Below are 25,376 nucleotides of genomic sequence, written 5' to 3'. Positions count from 1 at the left end.
AAATGGCCTCAATGGCCATTTATTCATTATATTAACCCTGAAGGGAGTTGTTTCTAACTAATGAGACTCGTTAGGAGGTGTAAGGATCAATCTAAGCCATGGGATAAGTGTCCTAATGGAATATCTATATTTGGACATAGTCATCTAATGATCAGGCATGCCGATTAACCGTGAAGGCCCTAACTTAGATCGACGATCACCAATGATCAATCGGGGACATGGTTATATGGATATGTGTGAGAAAATATCTTTAACTCACACCTTGAGTTTGATCGCGATCTAATAGTCAGAAAGACACAACTTCGCAAAAGATTGGAATGTTTATTTCACCTAAGTTTCAAGTTTCAGCCTGAGGCATTCGCATATTTCAAGCACTCGACCTCTGGCCCAAGTTGAACGATTTGAGACGCAATCTTGGTTCGATATCCCACGATGGACGTCAAGCCCACTAAGATGAACATATTTCTATAGCATCGAGTTTATTGGCCGACTAATGAGTGGTCTAGAGCTTGTGTGGATAATCAAGGCATTTCTGAAATGAATTGGGTATCGAGATTTCTTGTGCGCAATTATTAGGGTTTGGATTAAGTAAGTTCATAGTGTGGCCTATTCGTAAGTAGCAAAAATGGTGATTTGATCATAATCACCCAAAACCATTGGTTCTTAAGCTAAAGGAGTAACTGAATTGATTTGGTTTGTTAACTAAGATTTAAACCCTAGTTGTCTTGGCCTTTTTGGTAGGTCTTTATTTAGGTGTGGTTATCTTAATTAGTCAATGGTAGGTCGGCTAGATTTGGGCCATAGATAAACAAATTATAAAGTTAAACTCGATGTTTAAGTGATTTGGTGGATTCATTGGCTTCCTACGGTCAATTAATCGGATTAGTGCGGTTCTTTATTGATACCACTAGCATGTAGGCTCACCTTGAGCATCAAGGGTCAATAAGTGATAATGTAGGTTAACTATAATGAAAATTTTAAAGGGTTTTTGGAAATCCAAAATGTCAAAAATCTAGAACTTTACAATTTGGCTTCTGAGGTGATTTTGATTGATGATTGGACCCTAATGCTTGATGTGTATACAATGAGCCTTTTTTTTTTGAGATCTGATGCCTTAGAGAGATCTTGAACCGCCCAGATCATACTTTTGACAGATTAGATCACAGATTGCAACAACCATCAGCGGTTAACCTTTTCTTTGCTTGACAACCCCACTCCATGTTTATTTTTCACCATCTGACATTTTGAAAAGGTTTTGGATGGTCCGAATTGAATTGTGGCGAAAGTTAAGGATCATTGGAGGTACTAGCAGCTCCTAATGGGTCGTTTGCTGACTAGACCTGCAGATCTTACCTACCACGAGTCCCATGAACCAATCTCACGCGAGTGGGGGCATAAGCTAAGGAGGAGTGCCACCCTAGGGGCCACTCATTGCTTTATATAGGGGTTTCTTTAGCCCATCTTAATTTGGACAATCCAAACATTCTTCCCTGTTGATTCCCTCTGCTCATAGACTTCCAAATCTGTCGATTTGATCCATATCTCCTTTATGTCTCCCCCTTTTGTCATCTTCTTTATCCTTCTTTTGTTCCCTTCTTGTAGGCCCATCTTAACCCTTGGTGTTGGGTCCCAGGTTATTTCCTCATCTCATGGCTTAGATTCCCATAATGATGTCTCACTTGCATTGATTGAAGATCATATTAATGAAAGGATGGATGTGGGTATTGAAATGATTGTTGGGGTAGCAATGAATGCCCCTAAGATGGTTGGAATTCCATATTTTCCTAATGAGCTTGTAGATGAGAGGTTTTATGGTTTTGGTGGATTGGAGAGGGAGGCCATAAGTGGTGGTATTGATCAATTGGATGCGCACCATAGGGATGGGTTGGTTAACGGTGTGGACGATGTTAGTAATGAAAAGGAGGGGCTAACCTTCTTGTTAGATGGTTGGGATGGCATGGATATTGCCTTGGATGGGTTAGATGAACCTCTTAATGGCTTCAATAAGAGATTCATCCATTCGATTGGTCTTGATTTGATGATTGAATGTGGAGATCAAGTTCCTTCGACGATGGACAGTGCTAATGGCCAATGGTTACTTTGGATGGCCAGGATGATGTGAAGGGGATTTAATACCTGCAAGAAGATGAAAAACACTTTTAGTAGAAGGATTGAAGTATTGGCGCAAGAGGAGAGATACCTCTTGGAGAGAATGGCCAGGAGAAGGGCACTCACAAGTGGCCTTCACGAGTTGAATAGAAGGGTTGAAGGGTGTTTATTTTGGAAACCTTATATGAACTTATTTCTTCCTTGCATATGCATGGATGAGGAAAAAACTCTCTCTTTTTTTTGTTTTTGTCTTTCGTAAATCATACATGAATTGAGATATACAAAAATGAAAATTTGTGCCAAGTGCTTGTTTGTCTGAGTGAGTGTGATTTGGACTTTTGTACCAAAATGTAAGAATTAGAACATTTGCTTAGCCGGATGTTGAACTCAATTTTTGAATTATTTACTAAGGGTCCCATTCCCTTAATTAAGGTAATGCGAAATGGTATCATGCCCCTTGGATTTGGGAAGAGCTTAAGAATTCTTGACTCATGGTTTTCATCCTTGCATCTGATGAATATTTTTATTGCTCGGACCTTTTGTGTATCGTTTTTTTTCTTTTTCTTTTTTCCATTATTACCCGCAACGTCCTTTTGGGTTTTCGCTACGTCTGGATTGGCCGTCATTTTTTCTCATTACGTCATTTCGGGTTTTCACCACACCCTAAGTATTTGATCTTGCCTGTCCCTTGACAACTTTATTGTTTTTACCCTTAGCACCCTTTTGAATTTTTATCAAGTCCATTACATGCCTATTGTTTTTTTTACTTAGAGCACCCTTTCTGGATTTTCACTTCGCCCATCTTGCTTAGGCATGATTTTCTTATTTTGGTTTTTCTTATATTTTTCTTTTTTGTCTTCTACAGCAATTGAGGGCTTTGATTTCCATCCTTGCTACGGGTGCACATGGAACAGGTAGAATCAGTAAACTGGACCAGAACTGACCAAACTGCACAGCTTGGTCTGGTTCTAAAGTGCACCGGTTCAAGTTCCAGTTTCGAAAATCAAAGAACCGATTATTTTGGTTTGGTTCTCAGTTTGGGGTCTTGTAGAACCGAACCATAGAACTGAACTTGGAATTGTAGGTTATTGATGCGGAATTGTTGAAGGACCTTACTATGCATTGGATATATAGATCTGAAGAAATGAATGGCTTACCTTGTTGTGATTCCATTGCTATAGATAGGGATGTTAAGGTCTTCCTTTCCTAACACCCTTTAGAGAAGATACGATGGGGCTCAAGCTTCTGTCGATGGTGTTGGATTGGGGACCCAACCCTATTAATATAGGTAAGAGGAGTGAGGAGTTTGAAACCCATCAAAACTCCTCTCCCCAAGGCTCCACACGAATTGGTAATCCTAGTTCCTCTAAAACGATATATGAGTATCACAGTTGTAACACTCCACCCCTTTCACAAATTTATGCATGTATCACAACTTACTAGGGCCCACTGGTACACCCGATTATATTATCCAACCTTCAAGTTAATCTAGACCGTTGACCAATAAAGCCCACCTTAAAGGATTCTTACAGGAACCGGACTGTAAAACCAAACTCAGAACCAAACTTGGAACCAGACCGAGTTTACAATATATTTTAGTTGTCTATTTTATTAGTTTACAATATATTTTAGTTGTTTGTTTGATTCATGATTTATGGTTTACAATGCGCCATTTGATTGTTTCCGTAAATATCTTTTTGCACACCTTCCACAATATCTAAACCATTCATCAAATAGATCACAACATGAATGGACATGGACTGGATTATTAAAAATATATATATATAATTGGGCTTGATTATAAAAATCCCAGAACTGTAGAACCGAACCGGTTTTTACAGTCTAGTTCTGGTTCAGTTCTAGGGTGCAAACAGTCCAGTTCCGGTTCCAATTTTCCTAAAACTGTTAGGAACAATTCAGTTCTAGTTTTCACCCCAGAATCGGATCGAACCAACCCATGTGCACCCCTAATCCTTGCTAGCCGATTGGCTTACTTTTCCAGCCATGTCTTAAGGCACGATAGCAAAGCTGTTGATTCAAACTGAAGTCATCCCGAGGGGAATGAGTTAGGGTTGGAACTGTGCTTCTTTTCAAGTTGATCTTTCTCTCTTTTTCTATTTTCTTCTCTCTTTTCTTGTTGCTTCTTTTTTTTTTATTGCATGCTTCTATTTATCCTTAATTTTTTTTCTTCTTTTCTTTTCTCTTTGTTTCTTTCTTCTTCTTTTTTTCTCTCTCTCTCTTTTTTGTGAACTCACTACACCAAAATTGTCGAACTAGTACGGTTCAAATTTTGGTTCAGAAACGGCTTTAAGCCGTTTCTGATTTGAAACGGTAAGAAACCGTCCTGGATTCATTATGTTATACATGGTTCTTTCCACTATTTTGTTGGTGTGTCCCAATCGAGTGTTGGATCTTCTTATTTCTTCTTATTTTGTTTTATTGTTTTATTTTGAAATAGATGGACGAAACGGATTCGATTAAAAACCTCCGAGTGGACCCCACAAGGCCCAAGAGTCATGTTGCTCTATATCTGCCACAGACTACCGATGGGTTTTAACCCTTTTCTTATGCCAAAAGCCCTAAATTACTCGTTTTGCATCTCCATCGCCGTCTCCGTCTCTGTCTCCCTCTCTCAATCTCCCTCTCCCTCTCCCTCTCTCAATCTCCCTCTCTTTTGATCTTCCGATCTCAACCCTCTCTATCGATCTCCCTCTCACTCTCCCTCCTCATTCGATCTCCCTCTCCCGATTTCAACCCTCTCTCTCGATCTCCCTCTCCCGATCTCAACCCTCTTTCTCGATCCCCCTCTCACTCTCCCTCCCTCTCTCTGTGTAATAGGCCCACCGAAAACGGGTCCAGAACAGATGACGAGAATGAGTTCTAGGAGAAAGTGAGTGTGGCAGAGGAGAGGAAAGAAGCTATGGTGGTGCTGTGGTGTTCTCAGTTGAAGGTTCCGTCTCACTCGTCTATAGGGTGCTTTTTGTCGCACTCCAACAAAGTGAGATATTCAGTCATTCAGTCATCTAAGTATACTTTCACATGAAAAACATAAATGATTATGTTCCTTACCGATCTCCAATTTGTTAGTAACTTACCAGTTATTATTAATTTTTTTCTTTTCATTTTATACATGTTGGGCCCCTTTTTTCAAATTTTTGGTGCATGGATCATATATAATATCAGAATTTAGGTCATTGAACAATGGCCTCACTTGTAAAAACTGAAAAAATCCATTGTATATAATCTCCTGTATGTCATGTATGCTAACTGTTTGATGAAATGTCTCAACAAGGAATGTTTTGTGTGGATCGCATTTGAGTTCCATTTTTTTTCTCTACCCATGAGTCGGCCCATATGGTTGTATGGTTGAATGACTGCAAATTTTTTTGAAAGTTATGGAAAATTAGTAAGTGATATTTTCTGAAATTAGGTCCCTCTCTTGTTGAGCATTGCTGTTAGTCATTGTTTTTTTTTTTTAATTACTCTGTGTTTCTATGTACACCATCTGCTGTCATCCTGCGATATTTGGTTTGGAAAATCAACTTGTGATTTATAGGAACTAGTTTTATCTTGTGTTTGAAGAATCAACTGGACACCATCTGTTGTCATCTTGTGATATCCCATATGTTGTTTGCAACAATCCGCTTGTGATACATCGTTTGAAGTAGATTGTGATGTGTTGTGAAGGAATCCTGTGATATGTTGCAAAAATCAGACCATCTGCCATTATCTGGATGCCATCTATTAAGTACGTTAGGAAGTCTTTTGGGTTTTTCTAGAGGATCTGATTGATTCTATGCACAGAATTCATCATTATTTACAAAAGGGAGCTAAAAAACAAAGTGTTTTTCCATTCAAAAAAAGGTCTGTTTTCTGCCATCTATTTCTCTCATTAATTAGCTTACCATGACAAGCAGATTCCTAATACTACATGGATCTACTTTGAGCTATTAGCTCCCCCATTTTGCGTGGTCAAAATAAATGTAAGCTCATGATATATGATTTAATTGTTATGAACTAAATGTTTCTTTTGCATGTGCTCCTTGGACTTGGATTGCGTAGTGTGGCACACAGCACCAATGTCAATACTGTGCACTATTGGAAAAGCTGTGGGGCCCATCATGATGTATGTGTTTTATCCATGACAAGCAGATTCCTACTACCACATGGATCTACTTTGAGTGATTAGCTCTCCCATTTTGTGTAGTCAAAATAAATGTTAAGCTGCGATTTCGTGTGTGCCACTAATTAGATTGGCAAGAGTTCTACAAATGGTTCTGCCCACTAGAAATTACTCTCCATCACTAATAGATTCATGTGTGCCACTAATTAGATGACAGGGCATTTGAGTACAAGTAAAACTCAAAATTCATTCTGAAAGTTTTTTTTTTCTTTATATTTTCTTCCCTTCATATCTCTGATTTATGCTCTATGTTTCTGTCTGTTTTGTGTTATTGAGAAGGAAAAACAGAAGCAGGAAAGACACTGGAGTGGCATATGCAGAAGGACAGAGAAGTTTACATTTTCTTCATTCTTCTTTTCACTTCTCTGATATTCCATTGTATTAAAGAAGTCTTGTACTAAGAAAGATTTGATTACTAACTTAGAAAATCACAAAACAACAATATTTTTGTGAATACAAATTCCTCATGTTTAAAGTAATCAAATACCTGATTGGTCAAAAGCTTCTCAATCACCATCTGTCAGCATTGCCTGCAATTTTATATTTTTATGCAATCAGGTGGTCTTTTTTTCTTTTTTTTCTTTTGTATGCTGCAAGTTGCATTGTTGGACAAGGGGCTATGATATTGACATTTTCAAACTTTATATATTGACAAATTCAGTCTTTCCATAATCTATATAACACAATGAATTCACAATTAGCAGGGGCTGAGCAACTCTCTAATTACCTCTTAAAACAGATGGATGTGCTTAATATAGAGTCAATGCCTGTAAAGAAACAGAATGTAGCAAAAGAGTTGTTTGGTTCAATTGACCTAGCCTATGATGGTGATGGCTTTTTTCTTCTTCTTTTTTTTTGTTTCTTTAATGAATTTCTAGTATGTGTTGTGGTATTTTTTTCCTCCTTTATTTGATTATGTTGTTGGGATTTTGATGTTTTGCTTGATATGAGTTGCATTGAGTTGTGTTTTTTTTTTTTTCTTCTTTTTTTTTTTTTTTTTTTTGAGAAATTGGCAGGCATCATTGGAATGTGAAACGGGTTTATCTAGTGTCAATTGTAGAGGAATCATTCTATCCTCTTCTTCTTCTTCTTCTTTTTTGGGTTAGTTTCGGTCTTCTATGATTACTTTGTCGACTCTAAGAATGGTTCATTGCTTTCCGTATTCTATCGTTTCCACATGCTTCTCTCTTAGTAGTTAGTTACTTGTTCCGCAACAATTTACTTTTTGTGGACAAGTATAGTAGTTGGGAGTACTATGTTAAAATGCTCCAGGCCATGGTCAGATCATTTCTTATGTTATTTGAATTCTTTACTTCTCACAGTTATGCATGACTTGCAACTTATTCACACAGATCTGAAGCCGGAAAATATTCTTCTTGTTTCTTTAGAATATATGAAGGTGCCTGATTCTAAGGTGTACTTAAAACATGCATATTTAGGTTTACAATTTCATATGAGATTTTTATTGAAGTTCAACCTAGTAAATTTGTTTTCCAATTTTTTTTTTGTTGAAATATGTATCCTCTGACATGCATCATCATCTCATTTTTATTTTTATTTTCTTGTTTCGTTTTTTTTTTTTGTTTTTTTTTTTTTTTTTGTGATTTGTTTATGTTATATAGATATGTTATATGTATACAAACATGCTACAAGGATTTAATTGTGTTTATTTTATTTGTATCATGCAGAAGGCTTCCTTCTACAAATGTTCAGTCACCTGACATAAATGCACTATAGTTCTATAAATGAGAAGGTATTCCATTCATACGAGTTTTTAGACCATTTCCACCTTTTTGTCTAGAGAATTCCACACTTGGATGCTCAAACTACATTTTTCTATTGTTCTTCTTTTAACACATTTGTGACTGCCATTTTCAGAAAGCCTACATTTGGTAGTTTTCTATGCTGAAGTTGGGCTAAAAGGCTTTCTTCACATCATAATTTGTTGCAACTTATTGACAGATGTGTGAAGTCATGCAGGATGTTGCAAACTATTTCCCAATGGCAATAATTAGTGGAAGATGACGTGATAAGGTACTGGAGCAATTAGCTACTTTACATGGAAAATGATCCAATTTTGGACCTGTTTATCTAAGTTATCGTGCATTGCATTTCCATACACTTGGCATGCATGTACTGTTCATCTGCTAGGCATTGTCATAGATGGCGCATGGCCCAAATATGCTAGTCAGTGCATCATAGCTGCCGAGTGGACTTATGGGATTACAAATGTTCTGAAGACGGGTATTGATGCTGCCAAGTTCCTAGCATATTAAGATAAGTTTACCAAATTCATTCTGTAAACCAAAGCTTAAACACTCTGCAACTGAATGTTCAAACTCAGAGCTGTTGGATGGTTGTAATGAATTCTCGATATCTTGGATCCCCATTCGCATTGAGTTTGTGTTAGCTTTATCATCTATTTTGAAGTCTCCAGGCTACTTTGACCCCTTTCCATCTTGGTCACATTCTTGTTTTTTTTTTTTTTTGGCTGACGTATATATGGGGGCTAATCCCTTCGCACTCAGTCTCTCATACAAACTCTGCTATTTGTAGTTGCCATATGGTGGTATCAATGGTTGCAGGACAAACTGTACCACTGCCCCATTGTTCGAGGCATTTGGAGGAGTGCCCTTTCAGTCAGGTCCATATGAGTTCATCCAAAAAAGAAAACAGGGGCATGCATTGGGTACATCGCCAGTATCAGTTAAATACATCCAATACAACATAGAGGCTGGAATTTGAATTTTGTTTTTTTTTTTTTTTCAAAATCTCTCGTCTTTTTTTATTTTATAATAGGTGGACTGTGCATGTAAAACAAATGAATGGTCAATAGAATTGACCAACAACCCATGGTGCAGGTGAACGAGTTCCCTTTCTTTTTTCTTTTTCTTTTTTAAATAATGTTTGTACTATTCCCTTTTTACTTTTAAGATTGGCTGGTTTCAAATGGCTATAGATTGTTGTTTTACCCTGCTATCTAATCTAGTCTTTGAGTACTCTTTTGAATTTTTGAGCTATTGCTCAAAATGTGTAAGTACTTTTGACTAGGTTCTTTAGGTTTAGAGAAACCCGAGCTAGCTTACTGTAAGTATTGACTGACTCAATTTGAATTGACTTGATCAAGTGAATTTGTTCATTACAAGTCAATCAAACTTAGACCCTTTTTTATTTGCAGGAATATTCTTCCTATATGTCTTAGAACTGCATATTGTCATGTCCAAGCCTTTATTATTGTATGGCATCTCAATTCATGGGAGATGCATTGGCCTTCTCTGATCCAATTATATAACTAGTAGGACTTGTTGACTTGAGTTATGGTACTTTCCCTTCATTAATAGTCACGTGTTTATCAAATCTGTTTTCTTCTGACTGTGGCATGATCCAACTGATTCACATAAGTTGGATGCGGTGGATTCGCATAATATTGTGATGCATGGTAGAACTTGATAGATTTTATTGGCATAGGTATTTAACTGAATGACAAGGAAAGTAAATGGCTGTGATTTCAGTGAATGAAATTTGCAACAGTTTCCAGAATTGAGTTCCAGACGATGAATTCAATCCTTTCATCATGAGTATACTTGATTTTCCATTCGTCCATGCCAACCAAAAACCAAGATGTATTTATCTCTTTTTAAAACTGAAAACCTCAATTTCCTTTTGAGAGGGCTCTACTTCACAAACTGTGTTTTACAATAGTAACTTAATACAATGTTCTCATGGTTATATCTCGAGAAAAGCTCATTTCTTGGAAACGCTAACCTTTTTCTATTGGTTGTCATTGCTTTCAGCATCTCCACCAGGCATCAAGGTAGCATTTGCATTAGAGTGTTGTGGAACAAAACATGCCTTGTTAGATAACCTAATCTCTTATGCATTTGCATTACTTACCAGATAACCTAATCTCTTATGCATCTACATTATAGTGCTGTGGAACAAAACATGCCTTGGGTAAATAACTTGGCATTTCACAGTGATTGATCAATTCTAAATTGTTTGGAATCTTATATGATTTGTGATATTTGGGATATTTTGATAAACATGATGCATAGGTGTAGTATATGTCTTTTGTTAATGGTTGGAGCAATCAATAGTTGTAAAGCTAGTTCCATTACATTAACTAGAATTCTTTGCTTGCTTTACTCCTATTTTCAGGAAATGGTGAAGGGTAGTTCCATTACATCCACCAGCCAGCTTGTTGAAGAAATGAATGGCTATTTAAATCAAATTTATTTTTCTTTAAGAACTATTATTGCTCCTTATGTTCAATTTTTGTTTTCTCGTGACACTTCTTTGCAGGTTCATCAACATAATTTTTACTCAAATTATAGAAACTATACTAATGATATTTTTTTTTCTTTTTTTGTCCTTTAAATTATAGAAACCATACTAATGATGATTTCGAACTTCATGCATATGCCGCTTTTGGGATTTGAAAGTTTAATAACTGGGGAACTCATTGTGGAACCCCACAGTGTTCCTTCTCTTCTTTCCAAGTCATCAATATTCTTTTGTTTCCTATGGTGTGGCCTACCTAGTTTTTGGAATACTGCACTTTTTAGGTAGTTCTTTCATCTTGACAAGGAACATTAGAAGAATGGTTTAAATGTAATCTGCAAGTTTGTGGGAGATACGTGTGCATTGACAACTAATATTTTAATGGGGTGGATCTTATGAAAGTTCCACCCAAGGGGCTCTCAGTTTGTTAGCCTGGTTCTTTTTGGATTATGGGAGATATGTGTGCATTGATAACTAATATTTTAATGTAATCTGCAGGTTTATGGCTAATGATGGGAAGACGAAGCTGAAGGCAATGCTTCTAACCCATTCCTCTTCAGAAATACATTCTAGAAAACTTCAGAACCTGGGTCTGATTTCTATTCTTGATTATACCTGCAATGCCGTTCCAAATCAACCTGGAAAGTAAGTCCAATTATACTAGCAATGCCATTCCAAATATCTTTTTACAATGTACATGATGCATTTCTCATAAGAATCTAGAGTATTACATTCTGGATTTTGAACATTCCTCAGCAGAAATTTTCAGCATCTCTACCTTTTGCTAGTTCTATATGCATTACAAGTTTCAGTTAAGATGATTGCCGGAGTTTCCTTGATGAACTACCATAGGTGGTGTTCTTATGTTGTTATAGATTTCACAGGAGATGCAATTTCGCACCTAGCAAGTGAACAAGTTTGCCTCACTTGGTCTAGAACGAGCTCCCCTCGGGTCAAGATGCATCAAGCATATTCAAAAACCAGGTGAGTCAACTAACAACAGTCCCCCATATGTGTAAGACCCGTGTCCTAATCCGTACTGTTCCGTTAGCTTCCGCAGTCCTTCCGGTCAAATTCCGGCAACCTTCATACCATATCCGGTGTTTGCGCACGATCCTAAGCCAGGTCCCGCGCACCGATGTCGGCTCGATCCGAAACTTATGTCTTGGCGATCGCGTCGTCGCCGCGGTTCCAACGCCGTGACTTGCGCACCGAACCGATACCCAGGCAAGAAGATGCCGATCAGCGTTTATTCCGAAGAAACACCGCGCGTTGCGGATTTCGAGGGAATCTCTACACAATAAGTCCCATCAATCAACATTTAATGCATCCCATACATCAAGTACTACACCCATTCCCTCTTTTTCCAAAAGTCCACCATTCTTTCCACCTCACCACTCCTCTTTTCCAAATTTCAACAACAACCATACACCTTTTACAATTTTTCAACCCAAACCATCCCCCATCACACCTCACCCATCCTTATCACCCCTCTCTCTCTCTCATTTCTCATATCTCTCCAAGCAACCCCAAGCCTCATACGTCCAAGCTCCCATCTCCCTCTCAAGTGTGGTCCACCTTCCATCATCCATCTACACCTTCCCATCTCTCATCCCCACCATCAAGAGTCCATCAACCTCTATTAAAAGTGAAGCTAAGGAGCATTGGAGTCTAAGGGACCAAGAAGAAGGAAGACAAGGTGGGTGATTTGTCATTATTTTAAATTTTAGGGCCCACTTGTTGGTGGGACCCATTTGGATGTATGTGATTTAATCTAGAGGGCCCATAGTGGCGGGGTTCCTCTACCTCACCGTATATCTTTCTCTCTATCTCTCTCCCTTTCTTTCTTTGTAATGGTGTGGATCCCACCAATATGTTACATCTACCCCGTCCATCTACATCAGACGGTGTGGTCCACTCTATTACAGGTGATGATCCACACCATCCACTGTTTGGATGGGCCCAATGCATTTTTTTTGTATATATATACTTATATATACATATATGTTATATTTTATATAATATATATAACATAATATGTATTATATATATTATATGTATATATATATATATATTTGGTGGGCCACGTCCACGTGGGGCCCACCACAATGACGTGATTATGTAAGTCGTCCAGCGTCCAGGGACGCTGGACGTTGGCGCTGTGTGCTTTAAAAAAAAAAAAAAGAGAGAGAGAGAGAGAGAGAAAGAAGTGGTGGACCTCTCATGCAGGCCCCACTTTGATATACATGCATAATCCAAGCCGTCCATTTCGTTCCCCTGGTCATTTTAGGCGTTGAGCCGGAAAATAAAACCGATCCCTTTTCTTGGTGGGCCATACCATAGGAAACGGTAGTGTTTACCGTTGAAACCACCTGGATCTTTTTATTCGTCAGAAACCGGCTGTATATTGGACTCTGTTTGACTGTATCGAGCGGGGGAATGCAATGAACGGAGCAGATTTACTCGATGTGGACCCCACCTGTGGAAAACCACAGAAAAACCTGGTTTTAAAAAAAAAAAAAGGGGAAAGAAGCAGCAGCGCTGCTGCCGCTGTCAGAAGGCGCAGGCGCGCTGCCTGCGGCTGCGCCAGACCGTCTGACGGACGGACGGCCTGGGCTCACGGCCCCCCAGCTGTGGTCCCACCTTGGTGCGTTGCGACCATCAACACCGTGCATTTGATGGGTCCCCATGGACCAGCCGTCCATCCCAAAAATCAGCGTTATACGGGACTCGTGTGGGCCACACCGTTTAAAATCGTGTGAAGACACGTCAAAACATATAAAATCACTTGGTGGGGCCTACCTGAGTTTTGGATGTTGTTGAAACTTGGGCTGGACCGTTAGCTAGATGGGACCCACATAATGAGTGGACTGGATTTGGGGACCACCTCCCAGTGGACCCCCTGTCCATGTGAATATAATAATAATTATTATAATAATAAATTTATATATATATATATATATATATATTTATAAATATGCATTACCGTGGGCTCCCCTGGCTGTGTACACAGCTCCCCAGTCCAGTGGGCCCTACCCCAGGACCATGAGACCCTTTGAACGGTTGGGTGACAAATAAATATTACAATGGGCCCTACCTTGGTCCACGTGATTTGATGAACAGTTGGGGTAGAAAATAAACATTTTGTTGGGTGGAAAATAAACATTATGTTGGGCCTTAGTTGGGTGGAAAATAAACATGATGTTGGGCCTTAGTTGGGTGGAAAATAAACATCATATTGGGTTTTAAGCTGGGTGGAAAATGAGCATTTTGGTGGGCCCCACTTATGTAAGTATTGTAAACCACACCCTCCATTGGTGTGGGCTCCATCAGGATGCTTGTGTTTCATTCGACTATCCAACCATTTTGGAGATATTTTAAGGCCCATTGTGGAGGCCCATCTTCATGTATTGGTGATCCTCGTTGAGGCCCACCTTGATTTGTATTAGGCCCATATTATGAGGCCCATTGAGGCCCACCTTGATATAGATATGGGGCTCATGTTATGTAGCCCATTTGATGTATTTGGGTCCTTGGGTCAAGGCCCAGTTAGATGTACAAAAGGCCCATTACAATATGTGATTCATGGAAGGCCATTCCTTGGGAGCGATGTTGGTTTGACGTCCACATTGATAATGTTGGTTAAATGTCCGCATTATAGCTCTCCCTAAGGCCCACTGATAGGCCCAAACTTGTGGTAAGTAGGCCGTCTAGGCCCATCTCCATTATACCTAGAACCCATCTCTTATTACATGTTTAGTATAGATGCATGATTCATGATCATTCGCACCATATGTATGCCTGATATGAGGAATGACCGATCATAGCATATACCTTTGGATAGACTGTTTATGGGCTCCCTGATAGGCGGAGTTGCCTCATATAAGTGCATGGTATATACAGGGCTATTGCATGACTGATAGTATGATTCATGCACTTGCATTTGTGCGATTGTAGTTACTGTATGCCCTAGCGACATCAGGGCCATAGCCTCCACAGATACATCGTGGATGGCAGGATTGGAAACCGGAAATATTTGATTCTAGCATACGGGCACCATAGATGTCCCTGGGTGAAAATCCCTAAACCGATGGTACCAGAGGATGACTCCAACGTCGAGACCGAGTGGATATACGAGCGCATGAGGGCCGAATACCAGGAGGCCGCGTCTCCCACTGTGTCGTGGTCGGTTGGAAAGGAGTGTGGCCTTACTCGCCCGAGGGTAGGGGGCAATACTAGGCTGAGTTTGACCAGCTCGCGAATGGGTCCGCTATCGACGTGCCGGATAGGTTTTGGCGGACTATTGGCCAGGCGGATTGTGAGGTTTCTTACGCTCACTTGGACTGTGCGGCTAGGAGAGCGACAGTGCCATTTGGAGTGTATTGAACCCCGGTGATTATCCTGAATGAGAACTGTACTGATACATGATGAGGATTGGCATGCTTGAGTTGCATCTCGCATCGCATGGCCGTATTATGGCCAATAGCATTCATATCTTGTACCGCATAGCCTTGGTACGGCTGATTGCATTCATGTGCTCATTACCATGATTTCCGCATTACTCTTACCTTGCATTTTGAGCACGCTTATATTGCGCACATACTCACACCACCCTCTAAGCTTTCCATAAGCTTATGCACGATTGATGCGTGCAGGTGACGCCAGGACGTAGTCGCAGTCCTAGTCTCGCCGTAGTTGGACCGTGCAGACGAGCTTTGGAGTTTCTATCTTTTGTTACATTGTATTTTCCCCTTTCTGTCGCATTGTACTAAAAAGTTTTTGATCATAGTGGATTTTGTGGTGGTGTTCTTGTGCTTATTGTTTGTGGGTTATGCTTTTGTTATGCTCATTATGAATCAGACTAATGATTTGAAACCCTCCTTGTAGTATCCCAAGATCGGAACCTGGTGAATGGGTGCCGGGATCCGAGAATGGGGTTCTACGGAGGCTGTCGGCGCCGGATTCGGCGATCGGGAATTTTGTGAGCCCGGTTTCCGAGTTCGGGGCGTGACAATATGTATGTTCAATTGTCACAATTTTTTCACACTGTTTTGATAGTTGATTGTTGTTCTTTCAATCTATTCACATGTTTTTATTCTTATTTTTTACTTGTTGCTTTTTAGTTAGGTACATAAAAGGCCATCACATTGTGGAGCTCTTCATCTGCTTGACGAACTTTCATTGAATTGGCTTTTTATTTTGAAGTCTTCCATCGAAGATTTTAGTTTTTACTGTCAGGTTTGCAAGTCAGATAAATAATGTTTCAAATTACATCATGGTTGTTTTTACTATCTTTTGATTATTAAATGAATATGGCTTAAATATATTTTATTTTATTTTATTTTATATAGCAGGTTTTTTTTGTTTAAAATCATTCTAAAATAAGAAAAAATATTATTCTCAAATATGACCGTTGGCACCAGAACGGTTTAAAACCGTTCCTAAAATTCCGTTTCAAAAAATTGAAACGGTACCCAAAACGGTTCTGAACCGTTCCTGATTTTCTGCGACGCCTCATTTAGGACGGTATTAAACCGTTCCTAAATGACGATTTTGGTGTAGTATCCCTAGTCACTCAGCATGGACTTTATCATTAGAAAAAAGAATATGGGCCGATGTACTATCTTGATTTATAATGGGGCTCACCTTGATGTTTATGTGAGATCCACTCCAACTATTAGAAGTGTAAACCTATTTTGGGCGTGGAGCCAAAAAATCAAGTTGATCGCTGATTCAGGTCAGCCACACCAGAGGAAATACTTTAAATAGACACTTGCACCCTTGATTTTTTTTCAAGGCCTACCATGGAGATTAAAAATAAATAATAAATAATAAATAAATAAATAAATAAAATCTACTCTGACTAGTAGATGTCACACTAAAACATAGGCCCAAGGACCAAAATTCGGGTCCATCCACGATTCAAATAAATCACACCAATGTAGATATTTTGGAGGGTGAGCTTTCTTTATCAACTATTTTTAGTTGTGTGGTCCACTTGAAGTACGGATGAGCCTGCTTTTCGAGATCTAGGTGTAACATAGAATGACTAACCTGATGGTCGGGGTAGATTTAAAATTAACACCATGGTGGGCCCACCTGAACGGGCAATTCTTTTCCAAATTTGCATTTAAATACCTCCTCTGGCAGCATTACGAGGATTAATTACTATATTGAATTTCGTCATTGCCAGCATTATGAGCACTAATTACCACCTTAAATTAAGCTAAGCATTTTTTTTTTTTTAATTTTTGGGAATGCCTCGTTTTTCACGGGACACTTTGACATGTACGTGAGATTCACTCGAACGATTAGATGTGTAATACAATTATAAGCTTAGATTAAAAAATAATACTAATAATAAATTTAAAAAAAAATAATTCGACTGACGTATGATTCAGATGAGCCACACCAATGAAAACAATTAAGAGAAATATCCACCATTGATTTTTATAAGTTTTTTTGTGATGAATATATGAAATCCATTCCAACCATTAGATGTCACACCAAAGGATAAGCCTGGGTCTCAAAAATTAGGTCTTCACGTGATTAACATGGGCCACACATCAAGGGAAACAGTTTGGAGGTAGAACCTTTCCATGTACACTGTTTCCAACCGTGTGGTCTACATGAACCACCGGTGGGGATAAATTTTGGGACCTTGGAGTAACATGAGGTGATGTACCTGATAGTCGGGTTGATTTTACATTGACACCATTGACACCACAGTGGGGAACCCAAGCCGTGACCCATTTTCTATACCAAAGTAAAATTAGCCTTTAGTGAAAGCAATTTAAAAAAAAAAAACGTATATAACTCCGCACCTGAAAATCAGTTTGAGCTAATTAATCTCATTGGGCTTCAATGGACCCTGAGATCGAAGAAATTAGACATCAAAAGCCTATGCAATTGAAGCCTAAAACTTGAGGTTGATATGCAATTGGAATAGGGCTGTCAATTAATGGGCTAGGCTTAATTGAAATTTTGATTAGGGAAAGCCCATCAGATTGATGCGTTCGCCCATTTTAACAAGGCCTGCATGTAATCGTTTCTCCAGCTGAAAATGAGGATAAACACTACGTAGCCAGGATCTTCCTATCTAAGAGATTTTTGGGCTTGGCCCATCCATTGTCTGTAATGCATGACTAAGCCATGGGCCCCATGCACTCATGTCTTATTCAAGGACGCTGATTGCGTACTGACACTACAAGTCGCTACTGGATGGTGCTACGTGGGCCCACCATGATGTATATATCTTATCCACACCGTTTATCTGTTTTGCCAGATCATTTTACTACATGAGCGCATCCACACCGTTTATCCATTTTGCCAGATCATTTTACTACATGAGCGCAAAAGTGAAGCAGATCCAAATCTCAAGTAGACCACACCACTGAAAAGAGTGGTAATTGAACGCTAACCATTAAAAAAAATTTGGAGGCCACAAAAGTTTTGGATCAAGCTGATATTTTTGTTTGACCTAATCAACAAGCTGGATGGAAAAAAAAAAAAAAACATTACAGTGGGCCTTAGGAAGTTCTTAATGGTGGTCGTTCAATCACCACTGTTGGGGCCCTGTAGTGGGGTTAACCTGAGATTTGGCTCTCCCTCATTTTTACGCTCATGCCCTTAAAATAATGATCTAAAGTGGATGGATGGCATAGATAAAAACACATACATGATGGTGATGGGGCCCACAGAGCACGTCTAGTAATGACGTGGCCAGTGGCAGTGTAAGCATGGAATCCGCGTCTCTTAATCAACTGGGCAGGAAAGTGAGAGGCCGCTGGAGGCTGAGTTGAAGGGGTAAAACTTTGATACTCTGGCAAAGCGTGATCGTTGAAGCACAGGCACCGAGAAATTACGCACTATGTACAATTAATTTAATTTGGATGGACTGTAAGCTCAAATTTTTAAATTTCTTTGACTTCCCAAGTGAATGATAGGGAGATACTTAAAGAACACTTTAAATTTAATGGCACATATTAAAAAACTATCTGTCAGTTAGTCAAGAGCTAACGAGAGATTCCTATGAAAATTTTAAAATCTACAAAGAGAGGACCAAAGCTTTTCATGACAAAAACATTCTGAGAAAGAATTTTAAACCTCAACAAAAGGTTCTATTGTACAATTCCCGTCTCCACTTCTTTTCGGGAAAGTTAAGATTAAGACGGACGGGCCCTTTCATTATGAAGAATGTTTATACTCATGAGACTATTGAAATTGAGAATCTACGTAATGACAATGTGTACAAGGTTAATGGTCAGATATTGAAGCCCTATGTGGAAAACTTTCATTTGGGAGAGGATTTCTTCCCTCTTCATGAGCCAGAATATTCAGAATGATACTTCTAGTCTGATGGAGCATTTGTATAGGATTTGTATCATATTCAATTTTGTTAGTGTCACATAGCAGGTGAGTTTTTCATGATAAGTACTATCCACCCTCTCTTTTATTTTTATTGTTCTCTACATTACATTATCATTACATTGGGGACAATGTAGATTTTAGGTTGAAGGGTGTGGATAGTCATTTATGTGAAGGTTTTTTTTTTTGTTTCAGTTTATTTTATTGTTATTTTTATGTTTCAATTAGGTTTAATTTATTTTTTTAAGTTTATGGGAAAAAAATTTAAAAAAAAAAAATTGAACATTTTCAAAATAATATTTTTATATATAAGAATATGAACATGATATTTTGTGAATTCCAAATGCAAAGTTAATATTTAGTCAAGGTTGATAGTAGTCGAAAATCTGATAACTAAAAATTATAGACTTGAGTTCAATTATCTAATTACTAGTTTAAAGTGAGTTGTAATCTGATGTACTGAATTCATAATACACCCTAGCTAACTAATTGAGGAATATGATATGTGAATTAGAATAACAAATTTTGATTCAAACAAGGTTAAATGAACTAGTACCATTGATATATGCTTAAAAGAGAGAATATTAAAGAAAAAATGATGGAAAAAGAAAATTTTATTATAGAGCATGAATGCAATGACCATAACAATCGTGTCGGTAATCCGGAGTAAAGATACCTAAGTATCCATTACTGTTACCACTACAAGTACGATACCTTAGGTTATGAAGCAAACCCGGTAAGAATCTTCATCTAAGGGTGGTCTATAATAATGAGGATATGATGATAAAAGAAGAAATGTCATGAAAAAAAATGAGATAACTAGAGATTTCATATTCTTGGGATGATTGAAAGGAGTTAGGATAAGGAACATGCATATTTCTCAATGTTAGACTAGTGTCACGGAGCACCTAAGGATATTGGATCATAACTATTTTAAATTTTGATTAGCTCTTTGAACTCAAGGATGTAATAGATTAGGAAATTAAGATTCTAACTAACTTCAGACTTAGGGTAAGTATTGTTTTGTTTTGGAATTCATATGATGAATGGAGGCATAATTGTATAAATTTCTGAATGTTGAACTATTTTTCATGTTTTCAATGTTTGTGGGTAACATTCTAGAAACCCTCACGAAACTATAATTCGTCCACTAAGGGAAACCTAGGGGTTTAAAGGCTTGTTGCATATGCTAAATGCAATCGAGATTACCTGCGAAAGTGGTGTAGTTAGAATTTTTTTCATTTTAATTTTGTTTCTAGAATTAATTTTTATTCTTATTTTTATTTTTCTTCGCTTATTTTGCTCGGGACTATCAAAATGTTGGTTGGGGGGGTGTGTTGAGACTCAAATATTGCATAATTTTTTCCATTTATATGTTGGTTTTATAAACATAAATCCGCTTAATATTCTATTTTACTCATGTATGTGTTGCGAGGTGAATTTAAGTGCTTGGATTGAAAAAGGGTGTTAAAAGCATGAATCTGATGCTCAAAAATCACTAAGGCAAGGGATGGATCTTAAGAGACCAAGATTGAAGAATTTACATGTCAAAGATCCAAGAAAACCAAGTGAGAAATGAAAAGAATCGAAGATTTGAAGTGAAGAATCCTGAAATCGTCCTGAAAAGTATATTCTAAAGCTCTGAGGTCTATTTTAGAAAACTGCACAGTAGGAAATCTATTTTAAACAAACTGTGCAGCAAGAAGTCTATTTTGAGAAAATACGTATATTTAAAGCGATTTCTAGGATTTTTCAACTTTGTACGAAAATTGGAATTCCCTACTTATAAATAGGGCTTCCTAGGGCATTCTTAAACATCATTCAAGGCATCCTAAAGTAAAATTTAAAGTTTTTAAAGAGTTTCTAATTTTATTAGAGTTTTATAAGTTTTTTTTTTAGATCTTTTCTATTTGCATTTATTTCTTTCTTCTTATTTTAATTATGTTTTTCTACGTTCTTTCTAACCCAAGCTAGAAGAGAAGCACATGGGTTTAATAATTCTTTAAGATTATGATGATTGATCGTTTTAATGATGAGAAAAATGGTATATGCATGTTATCTATTATTTAGGTTTTGTTTTTTTATCCTCTTGTGAGATCTATATGTTTCTATCATATGAGATCCACATTGATGGATAGGCTTACCCTATATCAATCAGATTTCCTAGATAGGAGAGGTTCTCAACCTGTTATAGTTCTTTGATTTTCATTATCTCATTGATATTGAATTTTTAAAATCACTGGCGCTTGAGAATATATATCAATGGTGCAAATCCATGATTTTCTATTTTTTTATATCACTTATTAAAATTTTAAACTGTTTTATTTTCCGATTAAGTTAACCATAGTGCTCAGATCCTAGTTGTGTTATCCAAGTCATCATAATTTTGAAACATTAACCTATGTGTGGAACTTTGAAGCTTGGGTGTTATTTTATTCAGTTGAATTACATCCATTTAAAAATCTTAAAATCAAATCATCAGTTTAGTTTTTATTACTTAATTTGTTTTACATTTGATTTTTTCCTCCTCACAATTCATCTCCCTGTGGGATCGACCCTGTATTCACGGGATACTACTTACGAACCTCTGCACTTAGAGACAAGCAATCAAGTTTTTGGCGCCATTGCCGGGGAGAGATTGAGATAGATCAGATCTGTGCAAGATAGTTAAGGTAAGTTTTCTTCTAAGGTAAGTTCTCTTCTAAACTCTCCAAATTTTCTGTAGATTTTTTTTTTCTTTTTCTTTGAAAGTAAATTCAGTTGGGTCTTTCAAGCACTAACTATGACATAAGGTTGCCCTGCTTGGGATTTTATCACCCAAGTGCTATGGTTGTCTTACAGTTACTGTTTGATCACAAGGATCATCCGCTGAATCTATTTTCCATATTAGCATAATTTAATTTCTGCATTAGTTTTACTTTGTTGATTTATTTATTTATTTATTATATTTTTTTCATAGACTAAACCCTCATTGTCAGCCTTGCCGCCTGGGTTGTTAATTTATTTTTGTTTTGTGGATTGAACCCTCATCGTCGGCCCTGCCGCCTGGGTTATTGGTTAAGTTTTTATTTTTATTTTAAGTATCATACTTGCTATTTGAATTAGTGGTATTTGTTGTGTGGTGTAGATGGTTTATGTCCCATTAGAATAGGGATCAAAACAATCGACTCTCCTCCAAAGGCGGACTAGTTCCAGGCCTTGATCATTCACTTAGAAGAGGCACTCAACATCACTTGGATTCCATGGCAGACCCAGTTGATAATCTAAATCCAAATCTGTCAGATCCAACTATAAATCAAAACAGAGAAAATCAACCTAATCCTCCTCTTGAGGATGAAAATGAAGTTCATAGGAATGTGTTAAACCAACCACGGACTTTACGTGAACATTTACACCCTGAGAGATCAACTTTACCATCTTGTATAGTGTTCCCTGCTCACACAGGGAATATTGATTTTAAACCAGGTGTGATTCAATTGATTCCTACATTTCATGGCTTGGATTCTGAAAGCCCCTACTTGCACCTCAAGGACTTTGAGGAAGTAATTGTAACGTTACAAGTAAATAATGGCAATAGGGATGTACTTAAGCTTAGGTTATTCTCATTTTCTCTAAAGGATCGGGCCAAAGCATGACTCAACTCTCTAAGACCTAATACCATCACTTCATAGCAAGCCTTAAGTAGAGAGTTTTTAAAAAATTTCTTTCCCGAGCACAAAACAAATGCACTAAAACAAGAAATCATGTCATTCTCTCAAAAAGGGAATGAATTATTTTTTCAAGCTTGGGAGTGCTTCAAAGACATTCTAATTACTTGTCCACATCATGGTTATGAACCATGACACGTGATTAATGCTTTCCGAAAGGGGCTCACCATGGATACTCGTCAGTTCATAGAGATGATGTGTGGTGGAACCTTTCTTGATAAAGATCATAATGAGGCTTAGGATTTTCTAGATATATTAGCAGAGAATACGCAGACATGAAAGGTCTCTTCTAAATCAGACCAAACTAGACCCATTCCTAGAGAGAAAGCGGGGATGTATGTCCTAAAAGAGGAAGATGACCTTAATGCAAAATTCGCTGCATTAGCTAGAAAGGTCGAAGCCTTGGAAATTAAGAAGGTTGATATGGTTAAAGCAAACACTTCCTTAGGATTGTCCAATAATCTCAATTTATCACGCATGAGCATGATCAAGCAAATGCTATAAATAACTACTAAAGGTCAGTTATGCAACCAATGGGAGACACGTATAATCCAAATTAATGTAACCATCCTAATCTTAGTTGAAGGAATGAACCACAAATTAATGCGCCCAATGCACCTCAAATGCCTCCACTAAACAACTTCTTTAGGGCACCTAATAATGCACTATATGTGCCCCCACCAAAGCGACAATCTGTGGAGGATGCATTGACTGCATTCATGAACTCTCAAGCTCAAATGAATCAGTCTTTAATCCAATCAAATCAGGAATTAAAGACAGTTGTGGCTAGGATTGAGACTCAACCAAATACTATGAAAAAAAGCACACTTCCTTCTCAACCTATGCCAAACCCTAGAAACACACATTTCATTGGAGATTCAAATCTAAGTGAGCTACATCATGAACAAGGTAAGACCATCATTACCTTAAGAAGTGGAAAAGAGGTCGATAACAAGATAATGCAACCGGTAGAAATACCGAAGAATGAGCCACTGTCTCAAGAAAATGATGAACCGGCTATGGTTCAAGAGCCGCAACAGCAAAAGGATAAAGAGACTAAGTCATATGAGTCTCCAGTTTCGTTCTCATCTAGACTTTAGAATCCAACTGTCCCCAGAAAATATCAAGAGGTGTTGGATGTGCTCCAAAAGGTTATTATCAATATTCCTCTGCTTGTGCACATTTATTCAAATTCCATCATATGCTAAATATCTCAAGGACTTGTGTATTATAAAGAGTAAATTAAATGTGCATAAAAAGGCCTTCCTTACTGAGAAAATGAACGCTATCATTCAACAAAGGGCTATAGCCAAATACAAAGACCCAGGAAGTCTCACTATTCCTTGCATTATTGGGAATTTCTAAATTGAGCATGCTTTGCTAGATTTGGGTGCAAGTGTCAACTTAATACCTTATTCAGTTTACAAACAAATGGGGTTAGGCGAGCTTAAACTAACCATGATTACACTCCAACTCGCTGACCGCTCTATTAAGGTACTAAGGGAAATTTTAGAGGACGTGCTAGTCCAAGTGGAGAAATTCTACTTCCCCGTGGATTTTATTGTACTAGATACTGAACCATGTGTTAATGCTAGCGCTCAAGTTCCCATCATTTTAGGCCACCCATTCCTAGCAACTTCGAATGCAATCATAAATTGCAGGAATGAAATGATGAACTTGTCTTTTGGTAGCATGACCCTATAGCTAAATATTTTCAATCTATGTAAGTAGCCCATTGATAATAATGAGATCCATGAGCTGAATTTCATGGATTGCTTAATAGAAGAAGAGGAATTGGAACCTAGTTTGACTGAGGAATTGATTCAAGTTATTAGGGACTTGAAAATTTCTGATTTAGAAAAAGTGTTTACTAAAATTTGTAATGATAATGAGAGCACTACCACCCAGGACATTGGTATTTACCAATGGAGACCGCGCACTCAAATCCTAACTATCGAGGACTCGCGACCTCTGCCATCACCAGCCAATATTCTAAAGATTGATTTAAAACCACTCCAAATGAGCTTAAGTATGTATATTTAGGTGAAAATAAAACTTATCCTGTAGTGATCTCTTCATTTTTAGAGAAGGATCAAGAAATTAAATTGTTGAAAGTTCTAAGGGACCAAAAAGGAGCCTTGGGCTGGACCATTTCTGTCATCAAGGGTATAAGCCCTTCCATATGCACCCATCGGATCCACCTCTATGAGGATGCCAGACTAATTAGACAACCTCAAAGGCGTCTCAATCCAAACATGATGGAAGTTATAAAAAATGAGGTGATCAAATTATTGGATGTGAGAATCATCTACCCAATATCCGATAGTGTTTGGGTGAGTCCAACTCAAGTAGTTCCAAAGAAATACGGAATAACTATTGTGCAGAATTCTAATAATGAACTCATACCAACACGTGTCACCACTGGTTGGCGTGTTTACATTAACTATAGAAAATTGAACCAGGTCATAAAGAAGGACCATTTTCCTCTACAATTCATTGATCAAGTTTTAGAGAGGGTAGCAGGTCACCCCTTCTATAATTTTCTTGATGGATATTCTGGATATAACCAAATAGAGATAGCCCTAGAAGACCAAGAGAAAATCATGTTCACTTATCCATTTGGCACATTTGCTTTCAAACAGATGCCATTTAGATTGTATAACGCCTCAGTAACTTTCCAACAGTGTATGTTAAGTATTTTTTCAAATATGGTTGGAAAGTTTCTTGAG

The 25,376-nt window shown here is 37.8% G+C and overlaps 1 non-coding gene across 1 annotated transcript; it reads right to left on the bottom strand.

The window, feature by feature from the left end:
* Positions 1 to 22,665: 22,665 nt before the first annotated feature.
* Positions 22,666 to 22,772, bottom strand: LOC131224464 (small nucleolar RNA R71). The gene has a single exon (XR_009160947.1). It is a non-coding gene; the product is annotated as a small nucleolar RNA R71 (small nucleolar RNA).
* Positions 22,773 to 25,376: the final 2,604 nt, after the last annotated feature.

This window comes from Magnolia sinica, chromosome 13, assembly GCF_029962835.1.
Source record: "Magnolia sinica isolate HGM2019 chromosome 13, MsV1, whole genome shotgun sequence".
Classification (NCBI taxonomy): Eukaryota; Viridiplantae; Streptophyta; class Magnoliopsida; order Magnoliales; family Magnoliaceae; genus Magnolia; species Magnolia sinica.
Note: the sequence above shows the minus strand (reverse complement) of the source record. Positions and strands in the feature narration are given on the sequence as shown.